Source organism: Lactuca sativa, chromosome 1 (genome assembly GCF_002870075.4).
Source record: "Lactuca sativa cultivar Salinas chromosome 1, Lsat_Salinas_v11, whole genome shotgun sequence".
Lineage (NCBI taxonomy): Eukaryota > Viridiplantae > Streptophyta > Magnoliopsida > Asterales > Asteraceae > Lactuca > Lactuca sativa.
In genome coordinates this window covers 156,915,866-156,928,922 of record NC_056623.2, presented here as the reverse complement: position 1 = coordinate 156,928,922, position 13,057 = coordinate 156,915,866, and positions in this window count along the sequence as shown.

The window sequence follows — 13,057 nt, the reverse complement described above, 5'->3', positions numbered from 1 at the left end:
AAAATTTCAATCAAAAGACAATTATAGTGAATGTGTGTGCATGTGTGTGTTCGGCTCATTATGTAAGTAAGGAGGATATATATTGTAGCACCCTATTCATACTTGGCGAGGATGTAAATTGGTATCCGAATACAAAACAAATTTTACAGTTATAGCTGATGCGTTCTATGAATTACAACATTCCTATGGTGCACATGCAACCCTACTTGCTTTGGATATCGGTTTTCCTTAAGTTCTACATGTAACTTGATTATGTAAAGAAGAACCTTAATCTAGCATACATAACTTCGAAATTCTAATTCAAATTAGGGTTAGAAGAATACCTTTCCTATTGAATTCTTGACATTGACCTTCAGAGCTTAGTGCCTAAATTTTTACACCTTTAATGGAGTCACCAACACCACTAGCAACAAGGAAGAACAAGAGAGAAAGAGGAGAAAGCTTCAAAAATCGCCTAAGCTATAATCATGGCTACAAGTGTCCGATTTTAGGAGCCTTAGGGTACATTTTATAGTTGAGGCATACTAGGGTTTTCTACTGGAATCCCTAATTCCCTTGATTAGGGTTTTCAGTAGCCGAAACTATAACTTTTATTGATTTACGTAAGCCTTCGATGAAAAATCTATGGGCTCCCCATAGATTTTCGTCCATCCTATACCAATAAGATGCATTAGCCAAAACTGTAACTATTATTGATTTACATAATCAGTCCCCGTTCTTCTAATCCCTCTCTTTTGCTCACCAAATTAATTTTAAATTAATTTCCGACCAATAATAATTAAATAATATGATTTCTCAATTAATATATTATGTAATAGTTATTTAATCGAGTCATGAAACGAGATCAAAGTAGGATTGAATTAAGAACACAGAGAGTAATTATAATCTAGTTTCAGCTCATACTATGCTTTCACGATACAAAGAGTTTCAGACAGAAGAATAGCAAAAGTTCTATCTAGCTTAGTATCGTTCCCTTTTTATAGGAAAACAGATAGCATACAGAAAATTCAAAGTACAAGCTATTACAGTTTCGGAAAATTATGCCTTTGTAATAATGTTACAAACTAACGAATCTACTCTTTGACCTACGACACCTTACAACAAAATTCGACACTTACAATCTCCCTCTTTGTTACAACTGTTCTCTCTTGAACGACACAAAAAACTTGAAATGAATATTTTATATATGAATATTATCATGTTTTATATTTTAAATCTTAATCATGCATGGCCAAACTAATACACAAGCGGTTGACCTAATCGTGTAGCAATATAGTTTTGGTAAGACCGAATGTCAATCTCAAGGAGAATGAGATTACTAATAATTAAATTATGAACAATAAAGTAAACAATAGATTTTTTCTAAGTTCAATTTAACTTAATAAAGCAAACACAAAACTAGAGTGTAGTTTTAGAGATCAACATCTTTTCACATAGATTTCAATTTCACATTTAGGTATGGTGGATTCCAATAAAGTGCAATTAATATTAGTTATTATCTACAGATTTATTGTGTGATAGTTATGTTGATCAGATTTAGTAAGTTGTACAATTATAAAGACAATTAACACAAGGATCATGCAATTAACTATCTAAACAATTATAATTAAGTTCCTAAAGTTTTGGTAAGTTTAATTTCTAATTGAATTCCAATATAAAATATATTAAATGATCATATTTAGTATTTACTATATTTATTTCATAAATAGTATGCTCTTATTTCATATTAATGGAAAGATATATAAATAATAGATAATAGTTGAAAATAGTAAAAAGGTGGATGTAGCCGAGTGGATCAAGGTTGTGGATTTTGTATCCCCCATGCACGCGCTCAGTTCATGTCCTTCGCCCAAATTTATTTATTTTTAAATTAATTATTCGCTACTAGTATATTTTATTGTTCAAGATGTCACAACTTTCTACTTTTTTTGTTTTGTAAGAGAAAGAAAGTAATTATATTTTCTATATTATATACTACGAAAAAGAAAAACCAAAGTATCAATAATTATCCATATATGCATCCTAAGTAAATAAAAGTATTTCTTCATCATTTAATTTAAGCTTATCAAATAAGTGGGTGATACAACTAAACAACTCAAAAGGAACATAAATAATCCATCGTTCTCATAAAGTAACACTAGAATATGATGTTTTTATTTGTATTTCGGTACTCCTATATTTAAGGAGGAACACATTCACATAATTTCTCAATACAAACTGCATGGGTAGGAGGTGTACACGGGAAGAAATCACAATCATATTGACTTCTACATGTTTCAACAAGGCCTTTGTTGTCGAAAATTCGGCTTGGAATTTCGTTTCAACTATCAACATCGAAATTTGTCTTCGCTTTTGCAAATTGAACCGGTGAGGCTGCAATAGCACAAATACATGTTTAGATTTTATCCATTCTCCAAAAGTTTATGAAACAAATAAGGAACATCATAAGCCTTATTTGTGTGATATATATATATATATATATATATATATATAGAGAGAGAGAGAGAGAGAGAGAGAGAGAATAACCTGTAGTGAACAGGAATATGATGAAAAACATAATTTTGAACAAAACATTCATCTTAATTCATTTTGAGATGGACTTATGTTATGAACATTAGTAAATAGTCGTATGAAATTTATAGAGACGAATGAAATTTATAATTAATACCATAATAATTACTTATTGCTAATTTCCAAATACAAATTTTCAATTAAAAGCATTTTCCTAACCAAAACTAACATTTCAATTAATGGTAATATTTGTAGAGTTCGAATGAAAATTTTCTATTAATACTATAATGATTAGTTTTGGTAATTTAGAAACATAATATTTCAATCAAAAGGCAATTATAGTAAAACTACATTTTCAATTAATAATAAATTATTTCTTCCAAATATTGATTTTTCAATTAATCTTAAATGGTAAATTTATAAATCATTGAATAGTAAAAAGTTTCATAAGGTATTTTATTAGTTGTAATTATATTTTGAATCAATTGCATGTATTTCTAATGAGACTTGTCTTTGTGTGTGTATATGTGATATGATGTGCTATGTGAGCATACCTCAATTAATAAAAATGTTAAATTTATCATTCTCATTGTCACATCCTACAATATTTATAGGCTAATGCTATATGTACCCACCCATTTACTAGGCATACCCCCACATGCGAGTATATGAATGTGTGCTATGTGTGTGTGGGACTCTTTACGTAAATAAGAGAATACATATAGTAGAACCCTATTCATACTTGGCGAGGATGTAATTTTGTAACAGAATACAAAAGAAATTTTACTGTTATAGCTAATGGGTTGTATGAATTACAACATTTCTATGGTGCACATGCAACCCTGCTTGCTTTGGATCTAGGTTTTCCTCAAGTTATACATGCAAGTTGATTATCTAAAGCATAACCTTAATCTAGCATACATAATTTCGAAATTCTAATTCAAATTAGGGTTTGAAGAATACCATTCGTGTTGAATGGTTGACCCTAACCTCCAAGAGCTTAGTGCGTCAATTTGTGCACCTCTAATGGAGTAACAAACACCACTAGCTACAAGGAAGAACAAGAGAGAGAGAGAGAGAGAGAGAGAGAGGAGGGATCTTCAAAAATTGGCCTGGGTTTAATCTAGGGTTCAAGTGTCCGATATTAGGAGCATTTGGGTTTCTTTTACAGTTGAGGCTTACAAGGGTTTTCAACTGGAAATCCTAATTCCCTTGTTTAGGCCCTAAGCAGCACATGGAACCACAAACGGTATGCCTTGGACGAAAACTCTATGGGCTCCCCATAGATATTCGTCCATCCTATACCAATAGGATCCATTAGCCGAAACTATAACTATTATTGATTTAGATAATCATACCCAATTCTTTAAGTCAGTCTCTTTTGCTCACCAAATTAATTCTAAATTAATTTTTGACCAATACTAATTAAATAATATGATTCCTCAATCAATATATTATGTAGTAGTTATTTAATCAACTAATGAAACGAGAGTTTCAGACAAAAGAATAGAAAAAGTTCTATCTAGATTTACTATTGTTCTCTATTTATAGGAAAACAGAAAGCATACAAAAAAATACAAAGGGCTAAGCATTACAGTTTCGTAACAATTCGCCTTTGTAGTAATGTTACAAACTAACGAAGCTACTATATGACCTTTAACGCCATACAAAAAAATTCGACACTTACAATCTCCCCCTTTGTTACAACTGTTCTCCGTCAAAACGGCGCCAAAAACTTGAACGAATATTTTATATATAAATATTATCATGTGTTAAATTTTAAATTTTAATCTTCCATGGCTAAACTAATACACAGGCGGTTGACCTAATCATGTAGCAATATTGTTTTGGTAAGACCGGATGTCGATCTCAAGGAGAATGAGATTACTTCTAATTAAATTATGAACAATATGATGAAAAACATAATTTTCAACAAAACATTCATCTTAATTCGTTTTGAGACGGACTTATGTTATGAACTATAGTAAATAATAGTATGAAGTTTATAGAGATGAAGGAAATTTATAATTAATACTATAATATTGCTTATTTCTAATTACGAAATATAAAATTTCAATAAAAATCATTTTCCTAACCAAAACTAGCATTTCAATTAGTGATAATATTTCTAGGGTTCGAAAGAAAATTTTCTATTAATACTATAATGATTATTTTTTGGTAATTTACAAACATAAAATTTCAATCAAAAGACAATTATAGTGAATGTGTGTGTTCGGCTCATTATGTAAATAAGGAGGATATATATTGTAGCACCCTATTCATACATGGCGAGGATGTAATTTGGTATCCGAATACAAAACAAATTTTACGGTTATAGCTGATGCGTTCTATGAATTACAACATTCCTATGGTGCACATGCAACCCTACTTGCTTTGCATATAGGTTTTCCTTAAGTTATACATGTAACTTGATTATGTAAAGCAAAACCTTAATCTAGCATACATAACTTCGAAATTCTATTTCAAATTAGGGTTAGAAGAATACTTTTCTTGTTGAATTCTTGACATTGACCTTCAAGAGCTTAGTGCCTCAATTTTTGCACCTCTAATGGAGTCACAAACACCACTAGCAACAAGTAAGAACAAGATAGAAAGAGGAGAAAGCTTCAAAAATCGCCCAAGCTTTAATCATGGCTTCAAGTGTCCGATTTTAGGAGCCTTGGGGTTCATTTTATAGTTGAGGCTTACTCGGGTTTTCTACTGGAAACCCTAATTCCCTTGTTTAGGTTTTCTAGTAGCCGAAACTATAACTTTTATTGATTTACATAAGCCTTCGATGAAAACTCTATGGGCTCCCCATAGATTTTCGTCCATCCTATACCAATAAGACGCATTAGCTGAAACTATAACTATTATTGATTTATGTAATCAGTTCCCGTTCTTCTAATCCGTCTCTTTTGCTCACCAAATTAATTTTAAATTAATTTCTGACCAATACTAATTAAATGATATGAATTCTCAATTAATATATTATGTAATAGTTATTTAATCGAGTAATGAAACGAGATCAGAGTTGGATTGAATCAAGAAAACAGAGAGTAAATATGATCTAATTTCAGCTCATATTATGCTTTCACGATACAAAGAGTTTCAGACAGAAGAATAGCAAAAGTTCTATCTATCTTTAGTATCGTTCCCTATTTATAGGAAAATAGATAGCATACAGAAAATGCAATGTACTAGCTATTACAGTTTCGAAAAATTATGCCTTTGTATAATGTTAGAAACTAACGAATCTTCACTATGACCTGCGACACCTTACAACAAAATTCGACACATACAATCTCCCTCTTTGTTACAACTGTTCTCTCTCGAACGGCGCAAAAAACTTGAAATGAATATTTTATATATAAATATTATAATGTTTTAAATTTTAAATCTTAATCTTGCATGGCCAAACTAATACACAGGCGGTTGACCTAATCGTGTTGCAATATTGTTTTGGTAAGACCAGATGTCGATCTCAAGGAGAATGAGATTACTGCTAATTAAATTATGAATAATAAAGTAAACAAGGGAATTTTCCAAGTTTAGTTAAACTTAATAAAGCAAACACAAAACTAGCGTGTAGTTTTACAGATCAAGATCTTATCACATAGTCTTCAATCACACATTCGGGTATGGTGGATTCCAATAAAGTGCAATTAATATTAGTTATTATGTACGGATTTATAGCGTAATAGTTATGTTGATCAGATTTAGTGAATTGTTCAATTATAAAGACAAATAACACAAGGATCATGCAATTAACTATCTAAACAATTATAATTAAGTTCCTAATATTTTTTGAGGTTTAATTTCCAATACAAAATATATTAAATGGTCATTTATATTATTTATTGCATTTATTTCACAAATAGTATGCTTTTATTTAATATTAATGGAAAGATATATAAATAATAGATAATAGTTGACAATAGTAAAGGGGTGGATGTAGCCCAGTAGATCAAGGTTGTGGATTTTGTATCCCACATGCACGTGTTCAGTTCCTGTCATTCGCCCAAATTTATTTTTTTAAATAAATTATTCGCTACTAGTAGATTTTATTGTTGAAGATGTCACAACTTTCTACTTTTTTTGTTTTGTAAGACGAAGAAGGTAATTATATTTTCTATATTATTTACTATGATAAAGAAAAACCAAATTATCAATAATTATCCGTATATGCATCTTAAGTAAATAAATGTATTTCTTCATCATTTAACTTAACATTATCAAATTTGTGGGTGATACAACTAAACAACTCAAAAGGAACATACATAATCCATCGTTCTCAAAAAGTAACACTTGAATATGATGTTTTTATTGGTAATTCGATACTCCTATATTTAAGGATGAACACATTCACATAATTTCTCAATACAAACTGCAATGGTAGGAGGTGTACAAACGAAGAAATCACAATCATATTGATTTGTGCATCTTTCAACAACACCTTTGTTGTCGAAAATTGGGGTTGGAGTTTTGTTTCTACTATCAACATCGAAATTTGTCTGCGATTTTGCAAATTGAACCGGTGAGGCTGCAATAGCACAAATGCATGTATACATTGTTGTCCATTCTCCAAAAGATTATGAAACATATAAGGAACATCATACGCCTTATTTTTGTGATATATATATATATATATATATATATATATAGAGAGAGAGAGAGAGAGAGAGAGAAAGAGAGAATAACCTATAGTGAGCATGAATATGATGAAAAACATAATTTTGAACAAAACATTCGTCTTAATTCGTTTTGAGATGGACTTATGTGATGAACTTTTGTAAATAATTGTATGAAATTTATAGAGATGAAGGGAATTTATAATCAATGTTATATTAATTACTTGTTGCTAATTTCCAAATATAAAATTTCAATAAAAAGCATTTTCCTAACCAAAACTAACATTTGAATTACTGATAATATTTCTAGAGTTCGAAAGAAAGTTTTCTATTAATACTATAATGATTATTTTTTGGTAATTTACAAACCTAAAATTGCAATCAAAAGACAATTATAGTAAAACTACATTTTCAATTCACATGATATTTTATTAGTTGTAATTATATTTTGAATCAATTGCATGTATTTGTAATAAGACTTGTCTTTGTATGCGTATATGTACTATGATGTGCTTTGTGAGCATACCACAATTAAAAAAATGTAAAATTTATCATTCTCATTGTCACATCCTACAATATTTATAGGCTAATTCTATATATACCCACCATTTACTAGGCATACCCCCACGTGTGAGTATGTGAATGTGCGTGTATGTATGTGTTGGACTCTTTATGTAAATAAGGAGGATACATATGGTAGCACCCTATTCATACTTGGCGAGGATGTATGTGACACCCGATCCTCAGGTATTAATATATTGTATCTTTTGAGTTTTAAAGGATCTACTCGATGAGTTGGTCTCCGTACTCGTCGAGTAGTAGCGGGTTGGTCCGCAAAGTTTAATGACCTACTCGCCGAGCCCAGAATGGGACCCTACAAGTAGAGTCTGGCAGATGAAACCCTAAATTTTGTGGCTTTGCACCCTATTTAAAGGGTCATTAGCCTCCCCCAGCCTCTCCTTTATAGCTTCTAGTCTACCTTAAACCCTAATTCGAGTGTGTGTGTGTCCTTTGGTGAGTTTAAGCTTGAAGGAAGAATTTGGTGAAGGAAACACTTGAAGTAACAAGCTAGAGGAAGCATAGCATTTGTGAGGTTCAAGATCTACTTCAATGAAGCATTCTCTAAAGGTATTAGACTATTTCCCTCGGCTCATTTCCACCCAAAACCATCTTTTGCATGGGTTTGAAGAAAGGGTTTTGTGCTTAAGCCAAGATCTGAAGTTGTAACTTTAGATCTGGACTCCCTTTGGCCTCTAGATTCATAAAGTTATCATTTTTGCCTAGCATGAGCCTCCTCTTAAGTGTGTGACTCCATTTCAAGCTTAGTTTTGCCATTTTAGGGCCTTAAAGCCTCTTATGCACGTAAAGTTTGCAACTTTATGTTAAAAGCATCCCTTAGAAGCTTGGATATGTAATTTGGAAGCGTTGCATGGCTCAAAAGAGTCTGTATGGATTAAGGACTGTAGGGACTCGGCGAGTCGCAAGGGTTGACTTGGCAAGTCATATGAAGATAGGCATGGACTCAACGAGTTGGATGAACAGCTCGGCGAGTCGATTAAGATTTCCCCAACTGTTGGATGTTTGTGGACGTGTCGAGTTGCAAGAAGGGAAACTCGACGAGTGACCTTAGATTATCAATAAAAGGCTTATGAACTCGACGAGTCACCTCGGTGATTCGGCGAGTGAACTATATACCAGGAAACTCGGCGAGTCACTAGTTGTACTCGACGAGTTAGAGTCAACATGGACTGTGGACTTGACCTTGGCTAAAGATTCCCAGGGCTGACTTTCGGGGATATGAATGGTTATTGTATGACACTTTTTAGGTAGTTGAGTTGGAGCAGCTCGTAGGGTATATTTGGTCGCAAAGTGTCAGTTCAACATTCGTGTCAGGTGAGTCTTCTCCCCATACCTATGGGTCTAAGGCACCAAGGTTGGCCCATTATGTAAACATGTTACGTGTGTGCCATTCTTTCATTAATTGGTATGTTATGTTACATTATATTTCCGTGAAAGACCCTGGGGGAGCCCGTGGCATTGGATATAAGACCATGTGGGGTAGACCATGGATTTTTTAGGTAAAGACCATGTGGGGTAGCCCATGGCATTGGACATAAGACCATGTAGGGTAGCCCATGGCAGTCCTAGGTAAAGTCCATGTGAGGTAGCCAATGGCATTCTTGTTAAATTGTATTGCATGGTTTATGTGGTATGTTTATAGCTTATTCTACTATCAGGATATGTGGATGTGATTGTGTGTGGTATGCTCTGGGAAACTCACTAAGAATTTCACTTATACGTTGTTGATTTGTTTCAGGTACTTTTGAGCCCAAGGGCAAGGGCAAGGCGTGATGACGTGGCGTGCACTATATCTCCTGTTTTACTATGTTTGGGACCCTCTTATGTTTTGAAAGAAAACAATGATGTAATAAATGACGATTTGGAAAAAAAACAATTTGGATATTATGGTTTATGTGAGTGGTTTTGACTAATTAAAAACAAAAATTTCTTTGTAATAATTTGGTCGTTACAAGTTGGTATCAGAGTCTTGGTTTGAGGGATTCGGAGTTCGGACACACCCTTGGGTGTGTCAGGACTTAAACTTAGGAAATGGCAAAAGGTTTTCAAAAGTAACCGAAAAAGGACTTTAAAAGAAACCCAAAAGATGAGAGTGCAACGCGCGTGATCAGCTGAGCCAAGTAAGTAGTTTCCCAATTTGAATAACCATGTTATACTGATAGCGAGCTCTGTCGATTATGCTGGAATAATAATCCTAGTAGGATCGATAAATTCTACAAAAGAATAAGAACATGACACAGGAATGGCTCAAATATTGTCGAATGATTAAACTTAAACACCCCAGAAGAGCTCGATGAAGAACTTTGACTGTAAAGGTGTTATAGGGTTACACAATAATAATCAGAGTAATAAAATCAAGAACGTATCTAATGCATACATGCATGCACTATAAATACTGCCTCACCCTAATAAAACACGGATGGACAGGCCCAATCCGGTTAATACAAAATAAGCCCATGACGCAACATCAATATCCTACAATCTCCCCCTTTGCGTCCATGGAATCGAAATCTCATTTTGGTTGAGCAACAAAAGACTTTTTAATAGTCTTGAACATCTTCGATATGATGGCCAAAAGATTATGACGAAAAGTTATATACCACCGAAGCATGTTCGTGAAGTTCTTCTTGTCAGACTCACTGTTCTTCATGCACCGATGAATGACATTGATTATGTGCACCAAGCAATCGGTTGAGAATAGATGTTTATCCACAAGAGCAAATAAAAATTTGGTATGTTCGGATCTTGTGAACATGACAGTATGATGAATAGGATCAATTTGACCCATTGTCATTTTATTCACATCTCCCGGTTTTGGAGTCAGCTTCACAATCGGTTTCTTGTTCATGACCGCAACAATATCTTGATCCATCTTCGCCACTTCATAAACATATGACCCCAACATCCTCTTCAAATGATTAAGGATCGGTTCATACTCCTTTGCACTTGTAAGCAAAATGTTGTAAAGAAATATCTAATCATGAGGATTCAAGTTTGGGAGATCTGCGAGGGAAATTATAGAGACCGACTTGTCTGAACCTCGAGTAACTCTAAATTGAACGTTGAAAAATTCCCTGTAGGTATCCACTTCAACACTTTGACAGATGTGATCTTTTGTGCACTCCACGTCAAGTACTGAGGTTGACCGAAGTTCAGATAAAAATCAATCAGTTCATGGTTACTTTGAGGATGAGGCGAAGGAGCTTCAGTAGTAGAATCGAAGTAGTGGAAAATGAATGCCTTCCTCGTCATAGGCATATCAAACTGAGAATCCCTTGTGTTCTCCACATCAAATGATGCCACCGGTTCCAACCAGAAAACACTTGGGAACTCAATCGCCTCTTTGATCAGTTTTGCCCTAGTTCATGGCAGAAAAAGGGCCTTCTTGCATTCAAGAGCATCATGCTCTTCTTTCTTCTTCCTTTCCTTCTGCTTTTCTTCCCTTGCAATCCTTTGAGTTTCATTCAACTCCCGATCCCTTTTCTTTGTTTTCAGGATTACGGTTGTTGTCTCCTGGTCATCATCACTATCAGCATCTGATGGACCCTTCATTTCTTTAACTCCGGAACCCAAAGCTTCATTACCCTTTGGTTCTGGTTGAATCACAACTTTCGGTTGTACAGGAGGAACTGGAGGTTGACCTGAATGCTTTTCATTCTTTACTTTCACACCTTCTTCCCCTTGTTGCGGAGCGACCATCGGCTTCGGAACACCCTTCATTTCACGAAGTAGTTTGATGGCAGCAAGGAGTTTGGTGGTAAAATGATTCCTTATAGTCAGTGTCAAGACCGGATCATGAGCCTGAATGAGATTGTTGAGCATGCTTTGAACATCAGCAGCACAGCTCCAAAAGACAGCTCTTTCAACCTTCAACAATTCAATCTCCTTTTCTGCCTTTGCAAATCGGACCTTCTAACCTTCCACAGTAGCAGCCTGCTTTGCAAGGTCATCTCGCAATTGTCGTTCCACAGTTAAATCGGCAACAAGTTTTTTTATCCGAGAATCAATAGATGACAGGTGAGTTTTATTCTCGGCTTGAATAGCAGCTCGAACAGCTTCAAATTTGGCTTGCTGTCGTTGAAGCGATTGTGTCAAGGAATCAATCGGAGCATTAACCTTGGTTGCATTGCATTCAGCATGACCCTGAAGCGATTCTAAGAATAGTTTAGAATCATGAATAAGATTCTTAACATCCTTAGTAGCCTGTTTGCACTGGGAAGTAGAATCATCTGCAGCAGCTGAGTACTTATCCATATACTGAGTGTACTATTCCAGGGCTGTGTCCATGAAGGCTTTCATGACAACATCGACAGGTTTCTGATAATACTCAAGCAGCTTGTCAATCTTTTTATGAGCACTATCGAGTTGTTCCTTAGTGGTAGGAGCAGAATCATCATCTTCAATAGGAAGCCGGTAAGGACTGTAATAAGTTGAATCATACTCGAAATCATCTCCTCCAAAAATCGGGTTGGAGTCATCAGAACTAGTTGGTGTAATGGGTATAGTGGTAATAGGGGGATCAGTACCAGTAAATGCCCCCGCATCAGATACGTTGAAATTCACCGGTGGATAGGTTGTAGTGGAGGTAATGATAGGAGTTGAAGTGATAATGGGAGTAATATGGACAGGTAGTGGTGGAATGGGTGACGAAATAGGTTGTGTTGTAGAAACTGGAGGTACTAAATGAACCGATTCTGGAATAGCAGTTTTTGGTGGAGATAGAGGAATGGGAGCAACCGAAACTGGAATAGTGACTGTCGGTTGTGAAGCAGGTGGAGTAGTTACCTTGGTATGGAGATCATCAGTCGGAGTTGGAGACCTAGGAGGTGTGTCTCCTCTCAGTGAGTCTTCATGTTGAATGTCTTCGTCCTCATCAGCCGATTTATCCTCCTGATGATCAGAGCTAGAGGGTGAAGGAGAGTTAGTCTTCCTCGCCATCCTCTTGACTTTCTTAGGATGAGCCGAGGATCCCCCTTTCTCTGACTTGCCCTTCATAGTCTTTTCTTTGGCAGCCTTCTTCGGTTTGTCAGGCTTCGAAGATGCACCCTCTACCTGTTCATCAGTTTTATCCTCCTTCTTTTTTCCTCGTTTAGAAGGCTTCTCCACAGCTTCCAAAGCTGCCTGCATCTCCGGTGTTAATAATCTGGGACCAGTAGGGCCAAGCTTTCGATATGCTTCCATAATTTTGCTTGTCATCGGTACACATCGATACATTGTTTATGGGATTGAGCCAACATGCTGATATCTTGAAGGATCAGCAAGGATAACCTTCTTAGTGATCCATAATCAAGATTGAGACCATTGTAAAGACCATACAGAATGGTCATGAAGCACTT